Raw genomic sequence first — 11,775 nt, forward strand, 5'->3', positions numbered from 1 at the left:
CAATGATGCCATAATATTCACGATCAATATATTTCATTTCTATTGCTACTCTCCAAAGCCTTGCACCTATGAACTACAAGGCAGAGGAAGCTGAAGACATGATTGCTAACAATATTTTACAGAAAAACTATCCAATTGCCGTGCATATTATTGTAATTGGTTATTGTAGTCACTTAGAATCATGCATAATAGAAAAGATACCTGAGCGCTAAAATAGCCCTGAAGTGTAGGTAATAGCACATGTCAATGCAGGCAGTTGTGCAATGTAGCCTCCCTCCAGTAGATGGAGGTAGGAAAACAAACGAAACGGATGTATAGCAGTCAACTTCTGTTCAACTTTTGTTGAACTACCATTGTTTTGTTAAGTATTTGCATTTGTCAAAACCATTGCAAAAGCCAGCTAGACCAGTGCTCTCTTTTATCCATTTTCATCTACCATTTACATTCTCTGTCATATTCTGTGACACAGACCATTATTATTTCCTGTTGTTCAGAATCACATGCTGATTATGTGGTTGTATTTCATTCTGCCCTTTCAGCTAACTTGCACAGCCTATCAGCAGCAATATGGGTGAGGTAGATTGGGAGGGCTGGGGAGAAAGGTTAAGTTTCAAAGACAGTAGGACACCTTTCCTCCCACTTCTGGATGGGTTACGTGTAATATATCGACAAGATTCACAGAATCACAGAAGGATCGGAAGGGACCTCAAAAGATCATCTAGTCCAATCCCCCTGCCAGAGCAAGGCCACCTAGAATAGGTCACACAGGAACTCCTCCAGGTGGGTTGTGAATGTCTGCAGAGGAGACTCCACACCCCATCTGGGCAGCCCCTGCCAGTGCTCCCTCATCCTCACAGTGAAGAAGACTTTCCTTGTGTTTCTTTAGAACCTCTTATGTTCTAGCTAAACAGTATTAGTGCACTAAGGTTAATCATGAAAAAAAATTAGATACAAACCACAAGAATGGAAATTTCAGTTAGAGAAATAGTAATAAAGATTCACAGCAAAATGGGTCAAACAGTGGTACAGACTATCCTGGAGGGCTGTGAAACCCCATGCTTGGAAACACTCAAATCTAAGGTAGTTCTGACCGCAAGGAAATTGATTTAATTTTAGTGTTGGATCCAGTCTTGGAACAGAGGGCCAGAAAAGATGACTTCCCGAGGTCCCTTCCATTTTAAATTATTTTGTCATTTTATGAAATTCTATTGCTCCTTTTCTTTTGGTATATCTGAGATAAGGAAATGTATCAATTTAATGATATTAGCAAAAGGAAAAAGTAAAGGGACTTTGTATTTTTAGAATTTTTTAGGATATAAAAGGAAATACTCAGAACAAAGAAGGTCAAGGTCTGATGACATTTTACTTGGGAAGAAATGATAGAAAAACTAATATTTTTGTCTCTTGATAAAATATGACTTGTCAGACAATGATAACCAGAATTATTTGTTAGTCTTTAGTTTCTGAAATTGACATACTCCCAGAAAAAGAATTTTTGACTGGAATTAGCTGCTAAGCCTGCTATTGATTTAAGAAAATAGTTTATTGAGGTAAGCTGATGATTCCCATGAGGTATGTGATTAATAGTTTTCAAAGCTTCAGTAACATGTTAAATGTTACCCCTTCAATAACAGGAGTTGACCCACAATATCCAGTTGTACTGGGCACCGTAGAAACCAAGATTATCAACATACCTCTGCAAGCCAAATAATCTAAATCAGTAAGGCAGGACAAGGAAGGCAGTATCATCATTAACCTTGACTAGGACAAGGCAAAGGGTTTTTTTCCAATAGATTTTGATATTTCATTTTATGGACCACAAAATCTAGAACACAGACATTCTCTGCAAAGCTTCCACTTTACTGCAGTCTTCCAAGAGGTCTTTCCTGACCTGTGGATTACGAGAACCCAGATAATAAGCTATGGCAAGTGGACACTTCCCCCGGAGCTGCTACTGGAAGAACAGAAGCCCAAAGGCTTATATTGTGCTCCCTTATTTAGCAGACAGTTTAACTGCTGAAGATCTGAGACTATCCCATCTTCTTGTCAGCTGTAGTTTTCTCATGAGGCAAGATTTATAGGAGCTAGTTCTCTCTCACGTATCAGTGTCTTTGCACCTATGTGAGCTTAATCGTAAGTGCTTATAGGTTCACACACCCACACACAAATATTAGAGTAGCACACATAAGGACACTATTAATAATTCCAGATTTTAGCTAAGCTAAACCAAAAGTGGATGAGGTTTCAAAGGCACAAAGTGAGTCTGCAGAAACACTATATTTGGCTGGCATATAGAAGTGGACAGAACTCACCAGGCACATTTAACAGTCAGGCAATCTGAAATTATTGCTGTAGGATTTTTCAAACACTTTTGAGAGTAAAGGCTACCTGGGGAAAAAAATAAAGTCTGTCAGCAGTTAACTCTATTCACCTAAACTTTGGGTAAAATTATGCAAAAAATAAGCACAGTAGTACACTGTATAGGTACTGGAATTGCTTTCGATGTTGAAAATATACTGGGCAAAAGCTCTTCTTTATCCCATCTTGCTCCTATGGATGCCATAGAGCAAAGAATATGGTAGTTTCAGTTCTGAAATTGTACACAAGAGTTTTCGTTCACTGATCATCAGTTTCCCTCACTGATATCAAGGTATGCTTTTTCCCATATACTGAAGCAGTCAGAATTTAGAAAGCTGAATTTATGTTGGGAACTTAAGGCCACACTGATTAAACTGAGAGGAACAGCATCTGTATCTTATTATCTACAACTGTAACATTTACATAAAGAAATAATGTTTAAGATTCAATTAGAAATACCCATAGTGTCAAAGAAAGAGCTGACAAGTCTAAATGGAAGCAATGAGCTTACAAAATAATATCAGCATTAAGCAAGGTTTTCAAAAATGCTATGAACCTTTTTGAAAGCCATTAGAGAAAGGATAACTATAAAAATTGGGAAAAACAAATTAAAAGCATACTTTACAGCAAAAAGAAAAAATAATTAGAATATTCAGAGAAGCCTGCATGCAGAAAGGAGGACACTGATCCAGAAATAATTATACTGGGAAATAGGATAAAGAGGATAAAAATAGCCACCATTAAACTGTTATTTTTTTTCCTCCAGTTGTCCTTTAACAATGTTTTTTGTCCACTGCCTAAACGACTTTTGTCCCACAGATATATATACATAACACCATGGCAGAGCTGATAAATATTATAAATTTATATGGATGTATATTATTACCTACTACATACAAGAACTAAGAAACTCAAAGCTGCCAAAATAGTGGAAGGAAATGGAAGCTTTTTGAACCAAATATACACTTTCAGATAGATTTAATTTTGTGTTGATGGGTTATTTCACTATTATCAAGTTTGAACAAATCTATGGAAAATAAAGTTATCAGTACTGAGGTGGAATGAGCAGAATGTACTGGGAATAGACAGGGACCATGCCACAGAACTGTAGGTTTGATAGCAAACATTCTAAAAACATCTGCTAAGCTACAGCCTTACTTGGTTGGAAAATACAAACACAGTCTCCATACTCGTGCAACAACTGCTTCTTATAGAACTTAATGCTGTGCATCCTGTGGATAAAAGTTCATGGCTTTTTTGCTGTTATTGTAAGTAGACATACCCATTACATATGTCTTGCTGTATGTGACTAATACAACTACTAACTCTGACTTCCTTTGAGATTCACAGCAAGCTAGCAACTAAACTCTCAGTCACTTTTTATGTGAGATCTAGAGCTTTTCTACATAGAAAAGTTCCCTGCCATCTCTTCATGCTGTTCATCAAAACTATCACTTCCTTGTACATCTATACATAAGAACCAGTGCTCAGAAAAACATTTCATTGTCCAGCAAAGATGAGAGAGTTCACAAAGTAATATGAAGAGGGCTGGAATATTTGTCTGGAATATCACCTCTACATGAAGAGCTATCAAAAAAAAAGGAAAACCACTTCAATCCAGCTCTTGACACTGTGTTTATTTATGTATCTATTTCAAGACTGAAAGGAACAATTTTTCATTAACATAGAAGTGTTAGGGATTTGAAAAGTTTCTGAGTATTATACCTATTATAATAAAATTATTCTAGACTATACTTCATTCTTTCACCATATATCACATCAAAGAACACCTGACAAGTATTTGAAGTAATCAATGTCTCTGTTTTCTCTCCCTCTCTGTGTCTTCCATTTCAGCCCCTGCCAGATCCCCTTTCTAGTAAAGGCTATAAATATCTAGATAGCACTTATTCTAATTAATGTTTCTATGTTTTATAACCAGTGACACATTACTGATTCCAAGATATTCATCTGAGAAACGTGATTTTATCCACCGTAAAAATAGTAGTAAAGAGCAGTATATACATTTAGGGACAATCATTACAGAAGTGTACAGCACAGTAACTAAAAGTTGCATGTTTTGTAAGAGGCCTAACAACATTGGTTAGAAAAAATAATGACTGAAGCACCTTGGATGTGAACATATAGTTATTGAACTGCAACATCACAAAAGGTATATTGATTTTTTTCAGAATGAGTAATTAATAATTTACCACATTCATTTGTCTGAAATGTTTGCGAAATACTTCAGCATAAAAATACCTCAGAGAGAGTCGTAAAAACACAAGCTATATTTTACAAGTCATAAGGTTAATCTTTCACAGCACTGTAACTTTGATGATGTTTCAGTGTAAGATTGATGTAAAATAACAAACACATTTCAATATCATTACAATTAACATACAGGTTAGATGAATACAAAGGTTAAGAGAGAAAAAGCTGTCAGCTCCACAGGTCAAAATCTGTGATAACTGTCATTTCTATTTTTCCTAATCCATCAGGAAAGTTTGGTATTAGAAATTTTTCATATTCTTTTTATTAATACAGAGCATCAAACATTTCTTCCTGATTCCTATAGTGCAACCATATAATCTTTCTTAACTTCAAGCAACCATAGAGAACAAATCTAATTAAGGAATATTTAACCAGCTTATCTCTATTAAGCAGTCAACAAGAGCGAAAGAGTCACAAGTCAGAAGGGGTGTTTTAAACAAGCATACAAAATGATCTCCAGCATGGGAGGTAAAAGAAATGTCAGTATTGTGAAACAAAGAAAAATAAGAAGAAGTATTTAAGGATTAACACACGGTCCACACGTAATAACTTGAGAAGCTTTACTTCTTCCCCCTGGCCCAGGTTTTTTTTTCCCTGGGGGGATGGGGAAAGAGGGGGAAGACTGACAGTTATAATTATGTGAAAAATATTTGTAACATTAAAAGAGACAATTTAAAAACTTCATCTATTTAACACACATCTCATAAATGGTGCTGTACAGCATACAATATTTAGAAGATGGTTTAATTTGTGGCTGCCAAACAACTTACACGAAGTGCTTGCTCTCTGTTTAACGGACTGTGCAGCTAATAATGCATTCCTAAACGTACAAAAATAAAAGTGTATGACTTTGGAACTCATGCATTTAAAGTCTATATCTCAATTATATAATTGTTTCTGAGAGAATATATAAATCAGAGACAAATATAGATGAATTAATTTTACTAAAGTGGTTAGGTGACTCTCTACCTGGAAGTGACATAAATCCAATCTCTGATCACAGTCAAGAAGTGGGAGCTAGAAGGAATAATACTGATTATCAAAGTTTTCCACAATTTATACAGAGGAAAATATTGATGTGTAGTATAATAAAATATATATTTTAAACATTATGGATCTAACATTTATTCATCTTATTCAGACCTATTGCATTAATTAACACTTCCACCTTAGTTTATTAGATAACATGCAATCCAAAAACCAGTGACTGGCTTCTCAGAGAAAAATACAGATTCTCTAGACACATAAGAAGCCATCCAGGCAACACAGTGGTTTAAGTGACTAACAGACAAACAAGCACACACACTCTCTCTCTCTCCTCCTTCTATTATGTTTCAGTCTTATGTAAAAGACAAAACTCCCTGAACATTCAATAAGAAATTCAATATTTCACCTTCCTCTGGTTTTAAAATGAGTTGATAGGTTTTAATGACATCTTAGAAGAAAAAACAAGTATAGAAATATCCATGTCCAAGAGGAAAGATAATAAGAAGGTAACCTTTATCCAAAAATCATGTGGAAATAAAATAAACCCCAAGTCTCTACAATAAAATGAACTTCATTAGGCAGTGGTTGGTAAAGACTATATTAGATACACATCTGAATAGTGGGTTTGTTCCTTCAGGTTGATTTATAAACATGTACTACCAAGAAAATGTGTGCAAGGACAAAGCATTAAGCAGCATATTACAATCTCTTGAATCACTTGTCTAACATGTGTCTTGTGTAGTCTTGAATATTTCCATCCAGACAGCTTTACCTTTGTATCTAAGACAATGATATTGAATATGGGTATGTTCTGTTTGTAAATCCTTCATAGTCTACTATCTACACAACTAAATAGAAAACCATTTATCTACTAGCAGACAGCCAATAACAGGTCAGCACAGATTTGCTGGGGTTTTTTTTTTGCTCTGCATTTAGGCCTCATATTTGCTCTAAACAACATATAACAGAACTTACCTCTTAAAAAAGCAAAAATCTTGAATCTTAAGAACCCATGCTCACCGATTCTTGATATGTGAAGAACAATAGACTAGAACTGACCTCTCTCTTATCAAATGGGTCCTGTTCACTGTAAAGAAAGAATCACTCCCATCATTACTATTATATAATCACAGGCACTACTATTAACTAATATTGTTGAATCCAGTAAGCTTCACACCAATTCAGGTGCAGAGAACCTGCAATTTCCAGAGACTCTTTTCCCAGGTGCTGCTACTAAAGAAGGAGTAAGTCCTTCTCACTTGCAGCTTCCACCTTACACCTGGCTGGAAAAGTACCCAATCATAGGGCCAATGTGTGATGGGTTGACAGTCACACACAGAGAGCTTGCTGCCTCTAGATTAGGATAGGGACATTTGCTGATGCAAAGATGACAAATTTTATGCAGAATTCAGAAAAGCAGAGAATATACATAGAGCCTGCCTCTGGAGTGCTATCCTTGAGACAATGGATGCTGTTATTCTGATAATTTAAGACTAAGCTTCATTTTTTAGTTGTGAATGGCTCTGTAAACCTTACCTAAATTGAAATAATAATGGATGATTAACACCAAGTACAGTTAACATAACCTAGTCAATCAAAGTCCATGTATTATCTCTGAGCTACAAGAGAACATCCTCTATTGAAACTAGTTTGTCATTCAAAAACTGAATATTGAAGTAATATAGACTGGGAACCTGGCTACATAAATGAGAGCATCTGGAGAATCAGGTTTCAAAAAGTAAAGCACTCCATCCTTTATTCACTTATAGAAAGATCACTGAGCCATCAGCTCTATTGTTGGCAACGGTACTTAAAAAAAAAAGTGACTGAAACACACAGAAGCACAGGATGACACTGGCTCTTAAACAGTATTGCTATCACTCCCTGATTCCTTTTCCTCTGCAACTGAGAATAGGAAACAGTTGCTGCTGTTAACTAAGAGCCCTCTTGTCAGTCGATATTGAAAAGCAGCTGATATGGCAGATGGCAAAAATGCTAACAAAAGAAAAAATCTTTCAAACACTGAGGCAAGGGAAAGTTACACAGCTTACTCCTGTGTGGTTCCCACGATGTCTGTTTTGCAGTATTTCACCTCTATATAGCAGGGGAGAAGCCTATGAGCTTCAGTTTGGTTTAGGTTATTTGTAGATGGCACATGTGCAAGGCATCTAGAGAGAGCTTCCATAGAATGATTCACAGATGCTCCGTATTTCCCAGAAGGCTTTAATCATTATTACAGCCGATAGAAATTGCCAAGAAAAGCAAGAATCCACATAATAGTTGTATTGATTTATACACTACACAGACAGTTCCATCTGTACCTTGAAGTGTCGTTTATATACCTGCACAGTAGGTGGAACAAGTACTAATAACTGAACAGCAGTCTGTCCTCCATCCTTCAAAAACGTTTAAAGAAGAGTTTGTTTAATTTGCTGCCCAGTAGCTCTGCCAAAATGCAAGCTTCCTTCCCTTACTGAAAAGTTTCTATTAGACTGCACATTGAATAATGTCAGAATCAACCTGAGATTTGGAACATTACATTTTTTTTTTCTGTCTGCAGGTTTGATTTTCCTGGACAGAAATGCAAACTCAAGTTCAATGTATATGTACAGGCTCAAATATGTAAGCATTTAGTATGTTTGCTTATGTGTTTGCAGATGATTAAGTCAAATTCATATGAATCAATTAGAAAAAAAAAATTCACTGTGGTCCAGCTTCCTACAGTGCAAGAATGAGTGGGACAAAGGCACCTTTACCAGAGTGTGCTCCCTCAGTTCTGAGAGCTGTGCTGTTCTGTGCCAGCTCCCCGCCTTGCAAGGTACTAATAAAGCAATCTGTGAGCAGATGACTCATCCACACTCGGTATTGTCAGTGGCAGGGTGAGGTGAGCAGCATAGGAAGCAAAATGTGAATGCATTCACCCTGAAGATTTTTGAAGGCAAAGGAATTCCACTGAAAGGCTAAACAGACTGAACACTGACCAGTGACAGAAAGATGACCATGGAGAAATAGCAACTTGGTATGCATCTCATTTACATAGAATTACACAAGAATAAAACTATTTTACCTATATCTCTGATGTAAGTCATCTACAAAAATAATTTCTTCACTATGAAATAGAGACAGTAAAAAAAAAAAAACAAACCAAACAAAAAAACCCCAAACCTTGAAATCCATTTTTTTGTTTCATAAAGGAAGGTCACTTTTTAAAAGAGAGTTTCCCAAAGTACTTTCAATTAATTTAGTAATCACATCCGTGTCATGAGAGCTTATTTCTTGTTATCTAGGATGTAGATGCTGAGTAAAAAGAAATGGTGTGGACACCTCTCTGCCAGGAGCTGAACAGTTAGCACTTATCTGATTAACTGCAAATACCAGAGACTTAATTACAGCCTTGTAGTCTTTGTGCCAAATTTGCCATATTTTAACTTGCTAGTTGCCACAGAAACTTCAGTCAGAATGTCTATTTTAATTTCAAAATTCTTCAGTTTCAAGAAGAAAACAAACACATTTCTCAAGATGTTTTCAGCGGTTGCAAAACTCATCTAATTTTCAGCAATAATATTCACAAACAAATCAGAAATATCATCTTTCATCACAGTGCTAATGACATCCTACAAGGTGATAAAATTAGCAGCTGGAAAGTGTAACCTCGACACCACACTTCTCAGTTTGCCATTCACTTCTTCCAAGCTGTTGACCGGTTGACCCCGCTTCCTTGACAAACTTCCAAATTGTTTGTTTGCTTAGATGCCCAAAACATATGTTGCTGACAAGACTTTTATAAGATATTTTTCATAAGGTATTTTTTATCCTCATGAGAACTCTCTCTCCCAAGAAACTTCTTTTATTCCCTTTTAAAGCTTGCTCAGGTCACTTATAAAATTAAGATTTTCAAATCATTTCTTAGCTGTATTTATTCTCATATTGGCCTGATAACCAGAGTTTCATTAAAATTTGCTGATAGTTTGATCTTCTCTGATAAAGGAATTTGTATGTTTGATAGTGTGAGCGTTTCTCTTGATAATTAGAAAACAAACACAAGAGCACACAGCTTATTGGTTCAAAGAATTTCCAGGCTGCTGAGAGGGAATATATCTGTTTCACTCTTAAAAATTCCAAATCCACAACAATAAAACCATAACTGAAAGTTTAATATAAATTAGATTGAAAAATCTATTCAAAACCTATTTCAGCTCCCAAGAGCTTCTGGCTATGGGACAGACAGTAAAGTGTTTTCTACTGTCTTTACTATGCAAAGGCTGCTTTCAGTATTTTAGAATATTTGCCTGGAATATTCTCAATGGCTCTGAGACGTTTTTTTACCTGTCTCTGACTTTTCTCTGCAAATTCCTTACAAAGAATATTATAATGTCATTTTCTTCCAGGAAAATCCTGGACTGAAGTTATACAGAATCACAGAATCTTAAGAGTTGGAAGAGACCTCGAGAGATCATCTAGTCCAACCCCCCTGCCAGAGCAGGACCACCTAGATTAATTCAAACACTGACTGCAGTCCACTTGCCCAAGTTACCTGCCTTGCCTTCAGAGGTTCATGCTGCCATGCAAGAACTCTAGGCTAGACTCAGAAATGAGATAATAAGAGACAGCTACAGGAGTTCAGGGAGCATTCAAGCTGATGCACATATACAGTTTCCTCTTGTTGCTTCAATACACGTATTACACTAAGCTGGATTTGCTCTAAACTCTCATTGATTCACTGCACTTGGACTCATATTCATCTTCCAACTTGCACTCTTTTATTTACAGATTCCATTCATTAATTTCAACAGTAGTACAAAAGCAGAGAAAAGCCCAGTGCTGTGTAGCAGTATGAATGCTAGTGCAGGGACCAAAAAGGGTATAGCTGTGTAGCACAGAATCCCATGCTAATTTACTTTGTTACTCCTATAGATTACCCCTTTCATCAGGGCAAGTCGAGGTGTGTGCTACACTCTTTACAGCAGCAATACTAAGCTTGGATAATCAAGCATACTGCTGCTAGACCTCGCTAACTGTTGGCTGGGATTCAATACCTGACTTGTTTGACAAGTATCATGACTTATATTTTTATTTTTAAGGCAAATACTGATTTGTTTATCTGTTCCTTAAATGAAAAGGATAATCAGCGCACAGTGGACTCCTAGAAGATCTCAATTTCTTTGTTTTCTCCATAAAACAACTGTTTTTCAGTCTAAATAAGTTATGAAGTAGGATTCCATGGATAGACATGTATCTAAGCCTCAGTTTCTTAAACCCTGCACTTAAATAGAACAGTTGCTGTTCTGTAAGTACAAACTGGTCCAAAAGGTAAATGTATTAATCTCCCTCAGTTACCAGGGGAAAAAACCCAAATATTCAATTTGTCTGACTCATGGCCTAGTCTGCTCTTAGTGAATGAGACAGACTGATTGTCTTTTTACACAATAAGAGTCTGTTTGGAACAGGGTGCTATTGAACAAAAGGCAGTCATAAATTACATGATTAACAGAAAGTGTGGTTTTTGTCTAAATCACAACAGAGAAAAGTAAAGGAAATAAGGAGTGGTTGGTAGCCCAATGTAGTATATAAGCTGCCAAAATAAACCTTTTCAAGGAAGACAAATTGGATGTGTGCAATTAAGCTGGGGGATGTTGATTGGATGATTCATGTGCTCAGTTTTAAAAAGTTTACCCTTTTTGCAAATTTTTTAAATTAAATTATAATACCCTTGCTAATATTTGTCAAGACTTCTTTTTCCTTTCATTCAGAAAGGAAAAGGACATTACTCCAAGAAGATATATAAGGTAAGCCATGGAACATAGATCTCCTAGCAGTGAATAAAGAGAGTCAATAGAACCAGAAAAAAAGCAAAAAAAAACCCTTTAAAATGTGTTTGCATATTTAATACTAAGGGAAGCATTTATGCAAAAATGGTATTAGTGGTGTTTTTATGCTAAAACAGTTTTAATGTTCTGAGTGATGCACACAAAAGCCTCAAATGTGTCAGTAAGGTCAAATATATTCGAAAAATGGGGTAAAGTTTCAAATTGTTAGGTTTAAAATGAGGACCACACAGAATATAACCCCAGAATGTTCTGATTTGCTGATTCTCCCTTTCTACTTTTCCCCTTTTTACCTAGCAGTTCATATAAGCATTTGATTTTTCATAGACAGTGC

Source organism: Colius striatus, chromosome 9, assembly GCF_028858725.1.
Source record: "Colius striatus isolate bColStr4 chromosome 9, bColStr4.1.hap1, whole genome shotgun sequence".
Classification (NCBI taxonomy): domain Eukaryota; kingdom Metazoa; phylum Chordata; class Aves; order Coliiformes; family Coliidae; genus Colius; species Colius striatus.